This window comes from Pleurodeles waltl, chromosome 9 (assembly GCF_031143425.1).
Source record: "Pleurodeles waltl isolate 20211129_DDA chromosome 9, aPleWal1.hap1.20221129, whole genome shotgun sequence".
In the NCBI taxonomy this organism is placed as follows: domain Eukaryota; kingdom Metazoa; phylum Chordata; class Amphibia; order Caudata; family Salamandridae; genus Pleurodeles; species Pleurodeles waltl.
The window spans coordinates 844,635,623-844,653,932 of record NC_090448.1 but is presented as its reverse complement, the minus strand read 5'-3'; the positions used below and the strand labels follow the sequence as shown (position 1 = coordinate 844,653,932).

At 41.2% G+C, this 18,310-nt stretch overlaps 1 protein-coding gene across 7 annotated transcripts in view; it reads right to left on the bottom strand.

Moving 5' to 3' along the window:
- FLRT2 (fibronectin leucine rich transmembrane protein 2) overlaps positions 1 to 18,310 on the bottom strand; it is a 130,434-nt gene that overhangs the window by 11,137 nt on the left and 100,987 nt on the right. The window contains exon 2 of one of the 7 annotated variants that reach the window (XM_069208120.1): positions 6,178 to 6,234. The exons of the other annotated variants lie outside the window; for them this stretch is intronic. The gene's annotated coding sequence lies outside the window, so the exon portion shown is untranslated. The remainder of the gene's footprint in view (positions 1 to 6,177; positions 6,235 to 18,310) is intronic. 7 annotated transcript variants of the gene reach the window in all.

The window sequence follows — 18,310 nt, the reverse complement described above, 5'->3', positions numbered from 1 at the left end:
CACTTCTCCCCAGGAGAAGCGCCTATGTAATTAATGAACATATTCATCATTATTGCTTAAGAGTGTTATTATTCATTAGGTTGCATGTTCACTGATAGGAAGCATATGAATCATTAGAAAGCACCTTTCTGAGGAAGCATATTTGTGATTAGGAAGCATGTTTACCAGTTGTGTAAATGCTCATCTCTCATACACGTTATTTATTGTGAAATACGGTTGTTGTTAAAAATCTCATTCACACTTAGGAAGCAGATTAGTCTATAGGAAGGGGTAGGATCATCATCTATTATTTTAATAGTTGTTTGTCATTAAGATGTCTGTTCTTAATTAGGAAGTGGGTTTCTTTTCTTAAAACACTGTCATTATTTGGAAGCAGCCTCACCACTCCTAAGTCTGTTGGTAACTAAGATTCAGTGTCATGTTAATCCTTAGCAACACACCTCACTATAAAGTTGCAAAGTAGTTGCTACAGGTTTGTGAATGCTGATATTCTGGTATATTTGTGGATGCTCACCGCTGTTTGCAGATGTCCCAATTACTCTTTACTCACAAAACTCATACTTCAACTTCAAATAGAATTTTAAGAGCAAGAAAATCCATGAACAAAGGTAAAATCTCAATACTGGCATTTCTATGAAGTAGGGATGGGGCTTTGCCCTCCCAAATGCTGTGATGTGCTAACACGAATTCACAATAAAGCAAACACGTATGTAGTAATTACCTCTTTCTCTGAAATGCCAAGGATGGCATTGCAGAAAGAGCTCCTCCTTGAGAAATTCCATGGGCAAATCGAAACATTCCTCTTAGTTTTCCTATACATTTAAACATATTGCTAAGTCTGATTCCTTTTTTCACCATTTCAAATACTAACACACAATTATCAGTGATTTGGTGTTAATAAGTATATTTAAACTACAGTAGACAATTGTCTTACTGTTTCAGTTATATATCAAATAACATCGTGTTAGTAAAACCATAAAGCCTATTGCTCATCATTTAGAGAAAAATCTGTTTTTTTGTGTGCTATATAAACAGCACGGATGTCAATATTGATTATGTTCCTGACACTAATACAATTCAGTAAAATTGTATTTTGCACAGCAATATGCCATAATTTGGAATATGGGGCAAACAGGGCTTGCACCACAGGCAACAACAACAGGGCGGGTGGTTCTGTACTGTTGGTGCAGACCCCCTAGACAGAGATTCCTCATTAAGTTAATTAAAAAATCCCAAACATAAAGTTAACATCATTAAACCATTCTCAATCCGCCGAAACTGAAAATGTCTGTATTCAATTGACATGAAAAGAAAACAGCACCTCTAAATTTTCCAAATACTGTGAGTGAGAAACACGTCCAGTACAGGTTTACATTTTTGCATTCTAGGATTTGTAGTCTTGTTAACTCTTTTATAAACATGAGACTACAATTGAAAGGGGAAAAATTGAATGATGGACTAAGAAAACACAATACCCAGTGGTAAGTGATCATTTTGAGATGTGACTTGGCAACATTGCTGTCTGCAAGAACTTTTGTCACCAATTCTTTAAAATGCAAAGTGGACTTTGGCTCTTCCCAGAGGAAAATACCTCTTTCACCCCATGCTATTAGTAGTTTATTGTGTGTGTTCTGGTTCCTTTGGAGTTCTTAAATTCCAATGCATTAGAATCTATTTTACTTCTTAAAATTAATTTGAGCTATCACACATTACATTATTTCTCATATATGCGTTGTATACAGAACGAAGTCACTTTTGTTGCTTTAACTCTGCAGCATGTTTTTTATATTTAATCAGGAATGGTGGTTTTGCCAATGCTTGTTTTTCAAGTGACCAACCACAACAGTTTCGATCTCAATGCTGCTTATTTGCCAAACCTCGGGAGTATGAAGGTTGCAATCAGCTCCGGTAATTTGAAACTGTATTTTGAGTCACCCTTGAGGAATTTGCAAGTTCACTGTGCAGAATGCACACACACACACACACATCTGGCACTGGCACTTTCACCCAGAGTCACCCACAGGCTTGCTATTGTTGTACACTGTTGGGCTAGACATAAACGGCACCTCGGAGGTTTAGTCATCCTTTACCCTGGTGATACACAGAATCATTAATAAGGTGGCTTCAGGTTGCTATTTTCCAGGGTGGCCTGACATTGAACGGCATTGGTGTCTTACCAAGGCACAGAGTATAGTAGTACCCTCACTGTCTCTATATCTTTTATCGATGCCAACCTTGTATTTCCAACAGCTGTTAAAACCCGGATTTACCCCTTTCTCTTGTCATTTAATTTACTTAACTAGCTATGTTTCCACTACTATAAGAATGGTGTTACATTGCTATTGCACCAGGATAGCCTTATGGATGGCAGTGCAGATATAAGTTAACATAACATTAATAAGCTGTTGCTCAGGCGTGTTGATGAGAAATATATTCCAATGAAGCAAATCTCGAAAAAAAGTATTCTACATGCAAACTTTTTGCTCAGACTCCGAACGTCATAACCATGTAACGTTATAATATTTGAACGCATTCCCAAATGCTAACATCACATACTCTCTAGATTTATTCTATGTGTTTTCCAAAAAAGAAGCGGGCGAGAAACATGGTTAACTTCTTATTGACAGAGACAATGGGAGCTGTTTGCAAAGAGCGCAGTGCATGTACATGAATCCATTAATGTTAAAGGCAGGACGTATCGGTGGCGTGAATGAAAGTTAGCCTTGCTTTCTATTCAAGGATTTTTTTTTGACAAAAAGAAAGACTTTATGTTGACTTTGGGCACTCCCAGGCAGATTGGAAGTCTCTGCCTGCTGTCTCCAACTCGGCAACATGGTGCCAGTTGGAGACAGCCTAGCGCACATATGTTAGCCCGTACTGAGGCCGGCCAAACATACATGTGCAGACTCTCCCTAGGCGTCTGTCACGCACCATGGCCCTGCCCCTTTTGCAACATGTTTTGTTGTAAAAGTTTTGCAGATGCTACTGCTGGCAGGGGGGATGCTCCTCTGCCAAAGCACAGGAGCCACCCCTGCCAGGGCACTCCGTCCAATCCTAACGCTGCTTGCATGCTGCCAGCAGCAAGAAAGCAGCATTAGGATTGGCCGCAGGGCTGGCTGGAAGCCTGTGCCTACAAGTACTGGCAGTCAGAGGAGCGGATTGGAACGGTGCGGCGAGAAAGGTAAGGTATTTTTTAAATTATTATATTTCTTTTGGTCACCCCCTCTTCCCTTCGCTACATGCCATGCTGCCCCGCCCCCTTACCCCGACTGCTTATTTGTCTTTAAGAGCTATAGAAAAAGTACTGCAAAGGGTGTGCAAATTACGTGTGGGCTGAAAACTTTGCACATGGAACACATAATATAATCATTATAGTTCATAACTGAACAAATTATTTTTTGCAAAGATAAATACTGCCATCAAGCCTTTTCAAGCCCAAGGTACTTCGACGAAGCCGCTAGTCACTGCGAGTGCTTTGCAATGGGAAAACTGCGCGGGAAAAGATTGGTATATTTATTTATAAGGCTCGTCAGGTATCAGCCTGAAGGCTGGAACAGCTGGAGTTACATTAGGCCTCCAGAATAATTTTCAGGTCTATTATTATGCATTCAAATGGCAAATCTGTCATTTGCCTCAGCTAAATCCCACTCTCGGAAATGTGGAGCTTAGCCAACCGGCGCCGGAGCTACCGTGCTGCGCACTGGGTTATTTTAGTCAGGTGTCGACTTTTTTTTCTAATTGCGTGATATGATGTGAGATGGCAAAATGCTACTTGGATTACATTTCTAACTTTATCTTCTCTATTGTGCAGTGTCCTTTCTAAGGCTGTAAAGTCTAATGTCTTACTATATTTTATAGTGAGCAAAATAATGTCATCCAAAAACGTATTGACATTTCTTGTAAATAATTTAACTCTTAAAACAAAAAAGCTAAATCTGATGAAGGTTTTTTTCAAGTCTGGAGAGCAGAGGTATTATTTTACTTTTTCATTTTTTGCAACAAAGTGTGAAGTAAGGCCCTAGTCCTTGGAAAGGACGCTAACAGGTGTAGTGGGAAATTATGGCGCTATACTGTTTAGAGGCAAAAATATTGCCTCCAAGCAGTGTAGCGCCATTTTCTGGCACATAATCGCCATGGACATAGCTCCTATCTTAGTAAAGACAGGAGCCATGCCCATCCTACCCCAATGGCCATGCCCACGGGATGAATGTCCCCTAGTCACGGCCATTGGGGCCAGCGCCGAGCAGGGGGCCCCAAGTCAGGGCCCGCAAGTGGTGTTGGGAAGAAAAATAATGAATACTCACCCGGACTTACCTGGGATGGGTCACTCCTCCTTAGGAGACCTCCTGGTGTGGGTAGGGGTGGGTGGGGGTATCCCTGGGGCCTGGCAAGGGCACCTGTGGGCAATTTTCTATGGTCTCTGATGATAGAAATCTGCCTACAGGTCCTGTTACGCCTGCTCACACCAAGGTGTTAAATAATGGCGCTAAGCAAGCTTAGCGCCATTTGCGCCATTATTTAACGCCCCCATCTCCCTGTGCTGGATTTTAGCACGGGGATAAATATGGCGCAAAGGCCATATCGTCCTTTTCTGGACGGGAACGCCTACCTTGCATCTCATTGACGCAAGGTAGGTTTTCCCCTCCAGAAAATGACGTAAACTCCATAACTTTGCCGCTAGACGTGTCTATCGGCAAAGTATAAATATCGAAATAGGTTTGCGCTGAATTAGCGTAAAAAAAAAATCTGCGCAAACCAAGTGTAAAGATGGGCCTTAGAGTGCAAATTATAGAGTTCTTATTGGAACTGTTGAGAGGGAATGGGTGTCTTTCCTCGAAGCGAGCATGAGCGAATTGTAGGATTGGTGAAAAGTAACACATTGAGCTACAGTTCAAATCATGTAAATATTATTTACATTTGAAAGGTATGCCTTGCAGTGTAATTTAATTTTATTCCTGTGCCAAGACCAAGCAATGACACTTTAAAATGGTGTTTTCTGAAATCTTGGTGAGAAAATGATGAGTGAGTAGGAAAAGGTGCAGAAATAAACCACAGTCGCCTCCAAAAATTCAAAATAATGAGGCCTGCACTGAAGACCAGAGTCTGTTTCTGACTGTTCGTTTTGCATCATCCCATGTGTTGGCATGTTTAATATGCTGCTTTTGGGCATATGTATGATTGTATGTGTGCAGTACGATTAGTGCTGCCTGGTGTGTGTTGCTGAAGGACTTTACCAAATTGGCTATGTCCCACCTGGGAGGATTGGCATGTGCATTGCCTTACTCAATGCGTGTGTTTGAATCAACTGAGCGTAGTAGTGTATAATTGGAAACACAACATTTAATGATTTTGGTACCACATACAGTGCTGTCCATGTGGCAAGAGAGTCTGAGGAAAAGGGGTTTATATCTGTGCAGTGATAACTTTTCTTGATATAAACTTCTCAGAGGCTGGATATGGGCGTGTGCTGGGAATATCAAATTCAAAGTATTGACAGGTAACAATAGCGTGACCACAATATTGAAGAACAAAATATCAAAAGGTAAGCCTCCATAGCTTGTCAATAAATAACTCCACATACATGTAACTTGGTCATATGTATGTCTACCTTCAAGGCACGTAAATGTGGAGCTAAGAATAATAAATTCTTGTCTTCCTCTGTGTACTTACATGTTTGATATTTTATCTCTTGATATTAGGGTAATGATATTTTGACCCATCAATATTTTGGATTCAATAAACCCTATCACAATTTTGGATGCCCTTACAGCATCTACAACATCAAGGTTCAGCTTTTTGGCAAGACGATCTGATAACAAGCTGAAGTCAACATTTCAAGTAACAATCTGAGTTTCAGGAACTGACATGGCCCTACCTTCACTGGTGACAGGGCTAAGATTGCAAGCTAGCCTTTCATCTTTCAAAGTCGTGTGACAATGTTACAAGTGAACCAGAGCAATGGAAAACAATTATTCTCAATGAATATTCAAATATGTGAAAATTATGCTGGTCATTCAACATAAATTCATACCTGACGGGACGTCTGAAAAAAACACAGAAGCCCCCCTTTCCCATGCAAGTACTCATTTTAGTGCATAAATAAATTAACTTCTAAATTCCAAGGCTATAAATTGAATTTCCAAAGGCTTAAGTTATCTGGAATTATGAAGTACATACAGACAAGATTGTGCGTCCTCACACCGGAGGAAGGATTGGTGAGTTTGGTCCGGGTTCCTAGGTTGAAGAAAAAAAACTGCTTTTAAAATATGACCTATAAAGAGGGCCCGTAGACGTATGAGATTTTGCAGGTGCAGTGTTTTTCTCAGTTATGGATTTGCCACATTTGCCACATAATCAAATGCCTGGTGCATAATCTGCAGGTTGTGACTGTCTAGAGTGAATGCACAAACAACCCAACTGTCATTCTGACCCAGACTTGTATTCCACTGACAGGCAGAGGCAGAGAATGGTTAAGCAAGAAATGCCCACTTTCTAGAAGTGGCATTTTCCAATTTACAATCCAAAAACCAGTTTCATCAAAAGATGTATTTTTAAATTGTGAGTTCAAATACCCCAAACTTCACATCTCTATCTGCTACTAATGGGAAATTGCACTTGAAAGATATTTCAAGGCAATCCCCATGTTACCCTATGGGAAAGAAAGTCCTTACAATAGTGACAAGCACATTTAGCAGTATTTCACTATCAGGACATATGAGGCAAACCTGTACATGTCCGACCTTTTAAATACACTGCACCCTGTCCATGGGACTGCCTTGGGCCTACTTCAGGGGTGATTTGCATGTAGTAAAAGGGAAGGTTTGGGTCTGGCAAGTGGATGTACTTACCAGGTCGAAATGGTAATTTAAAACTGCACACACAGACACTGCAGTGGCAGGTCTGAGACATGTTTACAGGGCTACACATGTGGGTGGCACAATCAGTGCTGACGACCCACTAGTAGCATTTGATTTACAGGCTGTGAGCACACATAGTCCACTTTACTAGGGACTTACTAGTAAATCAAGTATGCCAATCATGGATAAACCACCCTCCAATACATTTTAGGCAGATAACATATGAACTTTAGCACTGATTAGCAGTGGTAAAGTGTCCAGAGGTCTAAAGTAACAAAAACATGTTAAAAAAATAATGAAGAAAGCAAAATGTTTGGGGCTAACCATTTCAAAAAGGGCCAGGTCGAACACTATTAAAAACTGCCACCACATGCCACATAATGTTCCCTTTCTTGCTGTGTAATTTAGTGAACCCTCCCACAGATTTTGGCTCTCCCTGCTGCATAGATACATCAGCACTTTACATAACCAAGTCAGTACTAGATGGGGTTTGATTGCCTCCAATCAGTCAGGGTATCAGAGAGCCCTCCAATAAAGCTACCATGGCACAACTGCTAAACATCTAGTTGAAAAGGAATGGTGTAAAATAAACTCAACCCAGGAAAAAGAAAAAAGTAGTTCCTATCTTAATTTCCTGCTCACACCACTGTATTCCATTCGCTGGCAATACATACAAATGTATAGCCAACACTTAATTAATAGCTTATTCCAACTGGACCGGAGCCTCCTATTGTCGTCCTAGGTGCTAGCTGTTAAATACATGCTATTTCAATCACCCTGACATTGGAGTCGGAGGCCGCTTGTATTCTGTTTGAACTCTGAATGTCCACTAAATGGACCATAAAAAATAAAAGGCTTATTGTTATCTCAAAGAGACCTTATTTCTGCTCTTGGGACAGAAGTGGAACTGAGATATATAACTTTCAAGTCAGCTAGCCCTAGTCAAAGTGCTGAGAAGTACAGCACGCAGATATGAGTTTTTTTCTGCTACTCTCTACCTCATAGTGAGCAGCATGTACGTCAATTCACCGAAATGACAGGGCTAGCGGAAGTGACATCACATGCCTTTTGACCTCCACTTTCACACATACTCAGAAATACACATGTACATACACCGTTTCCCATAAACATACTCAACGGCAAGCACACTCACAATATACATTTAAAAGCATTTTTTACTCACCTCACCTGCTATGGTAGGGCATATTCCAGCTAATTATATTCCATTTTTATTACACTAACAGTGATTAATATATTATTATTCATTTAGTGTAATACAAAATGTACGGAAAACAAAGACAGTGAAGTGCGAACTGACGTCTGTAAGGATGAGATGCCCCCATGTTCCGGGCACTGAATTTGCCACCTCTGAGGCCAGGGGTAGCAAAGAGCAAGTCAGGGTTCTCAGCTGCGACCCATGGCGACCCCTAAATGACATCCATGGTGAGCAGCCAAAAGCATCACTCTGTCAATGCAAAGTTTATATTAATAACTTTATGTAGTGATTTCTACCACATTACTACTGTTTCAAAGTAGCTATGAATAGAAGGTGTCACTATTATTCTGTCCAGTGTTCGTCAATCTTCCAACCTCAGAAAGATGGATGGCTGAGTCGGTTTTGCCAGTATTGCTACACGTCACCTGTAGATCAATGCACATATCAGAAGCAAGCGTTCAATTCAATGAGTTATCCTGCAGGACAAATGCCACTTGGAGGTAGGGCCAATTGCAATTACGACCTGTCTGGATTCTCAGCGTTTGCCGTGTTGCCATTAAAGCAAGTGTAATAGTTATTACTTCCGGGTGCGTGACTTACTTCACTGTGCGTTCACAGTCTTCTTCCGTACAGATGTGTTTAGCTTGCAGCACCTTTTCTCCCCATTGATTTCTCTGAACCCGCTGATCTTACAGTGAAATCTATACGCCAGCCAAAGGCCTGAACAAGCACGGCACACGTCACCTTGCAAAGATTCCCAATGCTTACAGGAATAATGTCACATGGACATGTTTTTCCATTTTGTTTACAAAGTGTGGCACACGCTGAGCAATCCATCACTTCCTAATTCTGTTATTGGCCTTATCCCAGAGTAGTCAATAGCGAAATCTGTTAAAGTAATGTTAATGCTTTTATCAGGAAAAACTGAAAAAGAAAAAATGAAGCAAGACACTGGTAAACGGAGATGTACTTGAACACTTAAAATGACTAAACTTGCTTTTCTGTTTAAAGACAAAACTGAGTGCAGGTTTAAATGAAATATGTTACCGTTGAAATGATACAAGCTTGTCGTAGTATTTTGACCACGGGATTCGCCCACTAAATCTTTTTCATTCCTAAATTGATGGAGTTTGATTTGAACGTAATATAGGGCCATATTTATACTTTTTGACGCAAAACTGCGCTAACGCAGTTTTGCGCCAAAAAAATTAGCGCCGGCTAACGCCATTCTGAAGCACCATGCAGGCGCCGTATTTATTGAATGGCGTTAGCCGGCGTTAGCCGACCGGCGCTGCCTGGTGTGCGTGAAAAAAAACCACGTACACCAGGCAGCGCCAGCGTAGGGAAAAATGGCGTTCGGGCGTCCAAAAATGAGGCAAAAAAAACATCTTAACCCGATTAGCGCCATTTTTTTTTGGCGCCCAGACGCCATTAACATGACTCCTGTCTTAACAAAGACAGGAGTCACCCCCTTGCCCAATGGCCATGCCCAGGGGACTTCTGTCCCCTGGGGATGGTCATTGGGCATAGTGGCATGTAGGGGGGCACAAATCAGGCCCCCCTATGCCAAATAAAAATAAAATACTTACCACAACTTACCTTTTCTTCCCTGGGGTGGGTCCCTCCATCCTTGGGTGTCCTCCTGGGGTGGGCAAGGGTGGCAGGGGGTGTCCCTGGGGGCTTGGGAGGGCACCTCTGGGCTCATTCTGAGCCCACAGGTCCCTTAACGCCTGCCCTGACCCAGGCGCTAAAATCCGGCGCAAATGCGGGTTTTTTAGTCCCGCCCACTCCCGGGCGTCATTTTTGCCCGGGAGTATAAATCCGACGCAATAGCATCGGAGTCATTTTTTTAGACGGGAATGCCTACCTTGCATATCATTAACGCAAGGAAGGTGTTCACGCAAAAAAATGACGCTGACTCCATGAACTTTGGCGCTAGACGCGTCTAACGCCAAAGTATAAATATGGAGTTAGTTTTGCGTCGAATTTGCGTCGAAAAAAACGACGCAAATTTGGCGCAAACGGAGTATAAATATGCCCCATAGTATCTGAACCTCTTTTTTCACTTCTTTATATGCCCGCTCAGTGTTGACATTAAAGCAACATAAAGTTAAAAGTCAAACCAAACGTTTCACTTCTAAAAAGTTAAGACTCCAACCTGGGTGTAAAGTTCCACCCAAAACTTGGGCGGCTTTCTGAGCTTCAAGTAAAACTGGGCAAAAACTATTGCACATACGGCAAGATTTACAAGGCCCTGTCGCCACCAGAGCGTCACTTTTAGTGATGCTCCAGTGGCGCTATGAACTGCGCCTTATTTACAAGGTGGTGTTTAGATTGTAAATATGGCCCCTTCATTCTGCAGCATACATAAAAAGAGGAAAAGGCTATTGAAGATTGTTTTTGTACAGGAAGCTGTCCTTTTCCTGCACAAAAACAATCTTCCCTGCAGCGCAGCCAACATTGCACCATGGCGCAAGGGTGGCTGCATTAGCTCTCGGTGTCAAATTTAGATCCGACGCAGGGGGCAACACGGGTGCACAGTAAAATATTAAATATGGCACATACCTGTGTTTTAAAACTGATGGAGTGCAGCACTGTCAAATTTGGAGCTGCGTCACACTCTGTCATTTTTTTTCGTAAATGTGGGCCATAGTTTTACACTTAGGGGCATATTTATGAGCCCCTAGCACCACTGGAGCATCACTTTACGTGACACTCCAGTAGCCCTAACCTCTGCTCCATATTTACAAGGAGGTGTAACGCCACTTTTCGTGGCGTTGCACCTCCTTGTAAATATGGGCCCCTCCAACGCAGTTATCTGTGTCAGAAGGGCGTGCAATGTGTGTTGCTGTGGGCGTACCACAGCAACACCCATTGCATTTTGACGCTGCCTCAGATTTACAAGATTTTGTAAACCTGAGGCAGTGCCAAAATCTAATGCCACCCCCGGGGTGGCATTAGCCAGGCACAACAAGGGGGAATACTTTTATTCCTCCTTGTTGTTTGCTTTTTCTACGCATGCTGCAGAGAGCAAAGTGCCAGAAATGATTGTTTATGTGCGCAAAGGTGTCCCTTCCTACACATAAACAATAATTTGAAAATTACGCTTTGGCACTTCCGTGTGTGCTGCATTCTGCAAAGTGTCATTAGTGATTATCTATGTGCAGGAAGGGCCACCTTGCCGCACATAAACAATCACACCCCTCAACACAGACAACCTTGCACGATGGTGCAAGGATGCCTGCGTTGGTGCTGACAGCTAAATTTAGCACCAGCGCAGGGGACAACACAGGAGTGCGCCATATTCACTTAAATATGGCGCATCCCTCCATTGTGAAAATGACAGAGCACGGTGCTGCCAATTTCGGTGCAGCGTCGCGTTCCGTTGTTTTCCCATAATTATGGGCCTTAGTGCACATCATGGGTTATGCACGCAATACTATACAAATGGGATATTCCAGGATGTCGTTTTTGCACTCATTACTTACACGCCAGTAGGAATCAGGGTGAAATAGCCTAAGTATTTTTGGAACAATCCCGCAATATTGTATCAAGAGAATGGGATCAGATATGTTAGATTGGGATATTTGTAATTCCCAGATAATATTCCAGGAATCTCACAATTCCTTTAAATTTACTATTAAATTATAAATAATAGATTCCTTCATTGAATGTCTCTGTGAAAAGAGGCATAGTTGTGGATAGTTAATGCATTGTCTTATAGTGTTCTTCAAAGAGGTGACTCTTCAACTCTTTCCTGAACTGGAACAGAGTTTGGGTGATCCTTATGAATATAGGAATGTTGGTTCAGATACTGGGTGCAAATAGTAAAAAGGCATTTTGTCTTGTTTTATTATGTTCTACATTTCTTAGTCTGCAGTCTGATGGCTGTTGGTATGCCGAGAAGCACGACAGCTGGGGTGCATGCTTACATAATAAGCAGGATTGCTGGTCGTGATTACTTTGTAAATGATGTAGATAGTTTTGGAGATGGTGTGGGCTGGCATGGGGAGCCAACAGAGTTCCATCAGGACAGGGCTGATGTGATCATATTTTTTAGGCCCTTTTTGAGACATGTAGCAGCATGTAGGAGACTCCTAAGGTGTGCCAGTATGAATTCTGGGAGACAATGGAGTAGGGCATTAGCACCATCCATAGGCAAGAGTAGGGCCTGTAGAGCAGTTCGCAAATCACTTTCTGGAAGAAACATTTTTACTTTCTATAGAAAAGGGAGCAGGAACCAGGCAGACTTTGCTTTTTTGGTAACTTTTTTGAGAGTGAGGATGGTGTCCAGTTTGATTTCATGTGACTTTATATTCGGTGTAAGTTGGGGTTTCAAGCCATAAAGGTTCATGTCATTGAAACAGGTTAGTACTGTGTCTTGTTTGTTGTTCTTGGCAAATAACTGGAGTTCTGTTTTGGTAGAGTTTAGCTTCAGGTATGTTCTGGGCATCCCAGCCTGGAAGATATGGAAGCCGAGTGTGAGGCATTGGATGCCTGAAGCAAAGGAGACTTTAAAGTAATGTTGTGTATAATGCAAATTAATGAATCTTGGTGCTGTTATCTGTGAGTAGGACAGCAAGCAGCTCCAATAAAAGTTGAAAATCTCTGATAGAAAATAGCAAAATTGGGATGCATGTAAGAGAATGCTTAACATCAGATCATAAGCAAGACGGCTTACTCAAAGTCACTCAACCTGTGTTTACAAGTACACTTGGATTAAATATATCACAAGGAAGACAGAAAGGGGTAAATAGCACTGGTGCAAATGTATTCTGTGCAAACCTGGGCAAGTGCCAGTGCATACATGTCACAGGAAGCACTGACCTGGAACTTTGGCAGTGGGCACTGGCAATGAAGTGGCACGCTTATGTGCCAAACAAAGAGTGTTCTAAATTGGTCTAAACGCTGAGCTCCCCGGTGCCTGTCTAGACCTTCCAAAACATTTTAATCAATAGGGAATGTAAGATGAAGGAAGAGCAAAAGTGCCTTTGACCCATGCAATGAGCTCTGCTCTCCACACCAATGTCCCCTCTCTTATGACAAACTGCACAAGGTAACCACAAAGTGAATAACCTACTAATTCACCTGGATCAATCTACAATATAGCCCTGTGGTACAATTCAAGAATAACACAATGAGAAAACAGGGATTATCCTGTATAGTTTAGTTTCAGATTAAAGAAACTATGAGCAAATTTGTTGTTTAATGATTCCTGAAGAAATAATTATTTAATACTGCATTTTTATGCAGTACAAAACGTATTACTGGGTCAAAATCGGTCTTCTATAATAAGATGCAAAAGATCAAGGGGCAGATTTAAGAGCCCCTTGCGCCGTATATCGCCACATTAGTGTAATTTTTTTACACTAATGTGGCAATATTATGGAAAAAACGCTGCGCCATATTTACAAAATGGCGTAGTGCATGCATTGCACCACTTTTTAACCTCTTGCCCACATTATGCCTGCGCCAGGCATAAAGTATGAAAGAGGGGCGTTCCACCATTAAGGGGGGGCTGAAAAAGATGGCACAAAGAAATCTAAAGATTTCTTTGAGCCTTTTTTTTCTTCATTTTTAAGGTCTGCTCAGACCAGGCGTTAAAAGGGGGCATACCATTGGTTACAATGGGCCCCTAACCCTCAACAGTACATCTATAGCTTCACAAATTCTGATGCTATTGTCCCTACTCTGTGCCATTTTCTGCTGTATTTTAAATGCGGCACACAAATGGTGGCAGTAGGGGGGTGCTAAGGGGCGCAAGGAAAGTGGTGCAGCACTGGGTGCAGTGTACCTTTTCTTAAATCAGCCCCTAAGTCACTTGGAAGATAAACCATTTTGAAATATCTACTGGTAGAGAAAAAATTGAGAAGTATTTTTTCCTATAGCCTGAGCTAGATGTTTTTTCCCTCATACCCTCGAAGTATTCTAAAATATAACCTAAAATACAATGAAAAAAATAAATGTTTAACATTTTTGAAAAAGCGTCTGTGAGACAGATGTACCCAAGTTCAAACCACTTGCCGCAGACAAGACAAATGCACTTTGAAGGTCAAAGGAAAAGATCGTCAAATATATGAGACACGCTGACAAAATCTGAACCTACAAGGCATTTACCATAAGATGGGAAGCACATCAATCTACAGTTTTGGAAAGGGATAGCAACTAACTGTCTGCGCCTCGTAAAAGGAGGAAAGCTGCCGTCTAGCCTGCGCGAATATTCCAGTTCTTTCTTGAGGCACGAACTGTCTTCAGAGACATTCATGGACATATTTCAGCCTGCGATTTTTACGGTCTCTTAAGACACTTAATATGCTTTTGCGTTTAAAAAATAAGTCTAAATCTAGTTTTCTTATTGTGACGGGGTGATCCATCTGAAGATGTTGTTGCCTTTGGGAACAATCTGTATGGGCCAACGAACAGAGAAATGTGGAATTAATCTTTGCAGAGTGAAAGGAGTACTCCTCGACTCGCACACGGGTTCCTCTGTTGAGTCATTAACCTCTCTACGCACAGCTATAAACATGGCTACCGCGGTACCATGTCTGAATGCACATCTTCTTGCCCCAAGACAAGCATATATTTCCAGGCTAGTTTCTTAAGTGCACAGGGTGTTTATTACATTGCCTGGGAGAGAAACAGCACATCATAGTTTCTCTCCTTTGCTGTGTTTCTAGCTGGAGATTGAATTTTCCTGCCTTGTGGCATAAACGGGGCATTTTAAAAAGTTAAATGGAGTGACTTGATAAAAGGGTACCTCATCAGGAGGGATTAGACAGGCAATGTGAATAAAGAATCATATATGTTCGGTGTCAACTCTTCTTAGAGGAGTGCACTAGAGTTCTCTGCTGCTGAAAATCGGATTGGCAGGCGGTAAATCTGAATGAAGCATCCCTGTTGGTGTATAAAATTCCATCTTGTTTTCAAACCTCCGTAAAGGTTTATAGAAAGTTGTGCAACTTTTCCTACTTTCTGTAGTTTTGTCTGTGAGACTTTTCAGTGAAAACTTTGACAACTGTAACAATATCTGTCCGCTATTTCCTTGATTAATTATAAAAATGGACTCTTAAGTACTTAAGACATCAGTCAAGTCAAAATTGTGCATAGACTGTGTCTTTAATTTGCACTCCGACAGGGGCATATCTATCAATGGTGCAGCACGGGAAGAGCTTGAGAGCCCCACTGAAACCTTATTATTGATGTATTTGACTACCAAGAAAAAATCAGGGGGTATTGTTTTCATGTTTTTGGGCCCACAGCACCGTTGCTACGCTGATGACTCCCTGGGTCTTATCACGTAAAGTGCACACTGGCCACATCAACTTAAGACACACTTAAGTATGTAGCAGTATTCGTTAACACATCCACAGTTAACAGCAGGCACAGGTGGACGAGCCATGTGCCTGGCTAAGCTCGAGGTCCTTTTGGACACTCGAGCCCAAAACAAGCTGAGCTTTTATGTGGCCTCTTTCTGTCACCCACGCTAAATGTCTGCACCATGCATCAAGTGTCTGAATTACATAATTTGAAACCAGAAAGCATGGAATCAATCCTGACTTGTCAGATTGACTGAATTGTTTTATTCGCGGCAAAGATTTTATTTCACTGGGCCTCGGTTTTGTTCGTTATCACACACAAGAGCATCTTGAAATGTGCGAGCTCAGGACGTGCTCTTTACAAACCCTCTTGTGCCTAATTTAATAGATTATAACGGTGCTCCATATATACAAGTAATCTTGGCCACATATTGGGTGCACTTGACAAAAGCCACCTTTTTGTTTGCTATTAGTGGACTTGGGAAGGGGGTGCCATGGGTATTAATGTTGTTAAGTTCATATTAATCACTCCTAAGGAAGGCCTCTCAAATCATTGATTTCATCTGATGTAATAGGGCGAATGCTTCTGCATGTTGAAGAGGCTTTATCATATTTCTTTATGATGCTTGCTCCATGATTAAAATGACAACTGCTTTCAGGCCTATTCAAAGAATCTTACAGCCAACCCGGACCATTGGCTCAGCTCCAATTTCACTTTCCCCTTTTCATTTGTTGGTTCACCCACCTCTAAAAGCAGAACATATCACAATAGCAAACAAAAAGTAACATAACAGCACATTTAAAAAAAAATATCAGGGCACTTTACAACAAAACAGTCAAAACAAAGGCAACACAACGAAATCAAATTGCAAAAATGCAGCACATTTACATAGCACCACAAAAATAAGAGTACACTTCACAACATTCAAAACAACGAATATGCACAAACATACCTATCACACATTACTAACTTCAGAATCCTGTTTTCATAATATGGAGGTAGAAGGTATTTAGGACAAGCACTGCTTTAATTTACCACTAATGACATAAAATAGTTGGTTTGTCTGGCCTCCGATTCTCACTTTATGTGATAGGGTGCCTGGTCTCTGTTACAGTTTTGGGTGAACTTATGTCTTAAATAGTTGAAGAGCTGGAGATGTGCAATTTTACCACCTCAGACAGTGCTAAGATGTTGATTGTTTTGGGTAAATGTAAAATCATCCGCTGCTTTTGGCTGCAAATGTAGGTGCATTTGTTGATATAGCACAAGTAATTTTTATAACATTAGTAAGCAACTTACACAAAACAAAATAACAACGCAAACAAAATGTAACAGGGTACAACACAGCTAAACAGTCAAACCAGAAGTTAACAACAATTTTAGTACACGCAAAAACACATTCCAGTAATGCAGCACAAAACCACAGCAGCACAAAAAGCAACAGAACGTGTTACTATCATAACTAAATGCCACAGAATAAACATGCACAAGCATTGTGGTCATAAATTTACCACCTCTAGTAAGCTTCTTTCATAATGGGGTGGTAAAAGCTGTTGGCAACACGCAGTGTCTTATCTTACCACCAAAGAAATTAAACAGTGCCAGTCCAAAATGTTTTGTAATCTGACGCTTTACCTCTGCAAAACAAACAACACTTTTTGTGCTCACTTTAAACCTTTAAAACACACTGCATGTAAGAGGATAAAACATTTGTTCAAATGCGCATTAAATGAGTTGGAAGATGTCCAAAACAGCATCAACATGCTATTTGTGACTTTTACACTGGATATGTGATTGATCTTCCCTTTTGACATTTGTTGGTGTGTGGAAAAGCTCTTCAAAATGTAATTTTGCCGAGAAATATTTTGCAGTAATTTTCCAGCATGTAGTTATGAAGCAAATATGTGAGTGCTATGAATCTCACTTTAAGGGTCATTCTTGTCATATGTGGGTTCCATTAGAGTGAAAATTATGTCACTGTACTAAAATCAACCTTTTATTCTGACTGAAAACTGGGGCACTTTGCAAACTAAGCAAAGTGAAAAGTGAAAACGTTTCAAAACTTTTTAAGTACAACATTTTTAGACCCATGTGAAATAACTAGAAATTAGAAACAGTTATAGGAAAAAATATATTGTTTAGTTAATTGAGGAAAAATGTTGATTCTCTGCTTACTGATTTTATAAAAACAATTTGTTAAAGAACTATGGGGCATATTTATAATACCCTAGCACCACCTTGCTCCACATTAACGTCATTATTTTTTACATTAATGTGACCCGATTTCCTTGCACCATTTTTTACGCAACTTTTAACACCTGCTCAAAGCAGGCGTTAAAAGGGGGCTTTCATTATTTAGAATGGGACCCTATGTACACTGCAGGGGTAGCACCAACATTGTGGCGCAACTCCTGCAGAGTACATCAATAGCGTCACATTGCATGACGCTATTGCCCCTACCCTGCGCCATGGTGAGCTGAATTTTAAATACGGCGCATACATGGTGGCAGTAGGGGGCACTAAGGGGTGAAGGGAAAGTGGCTCTGCACTCGGTGCAGCACCACTTTCCATAAATTTTCCCCTATGTTTGCTTCAAGCAATCATAAAACAAAAAGGATAAAAAGACATTTACAAATGTTATTTTCAAAGTACTTTTTGTTTGAGATTTGATTTTTCCTGTTTTACTGATTTTTCTGGCCTTGCATGTGCCCATTTTCTATTTGCACTCAGTAATTTGGTAGCCCGTTGCCAGCAGTCCAAATTTAGACAGCAAGGAATAGACGGAAAAAGCAACTAATTTAGAGGCACACCGTCGGCGAAGAGGGGAAGCCAGGAATCATATTAAGGTCTACGGGTCCTATGCTTCACAGTTCAGGGTTTTGACCAGGATTTGAGGGTCGTATTACAGTTCGAGTTAGAC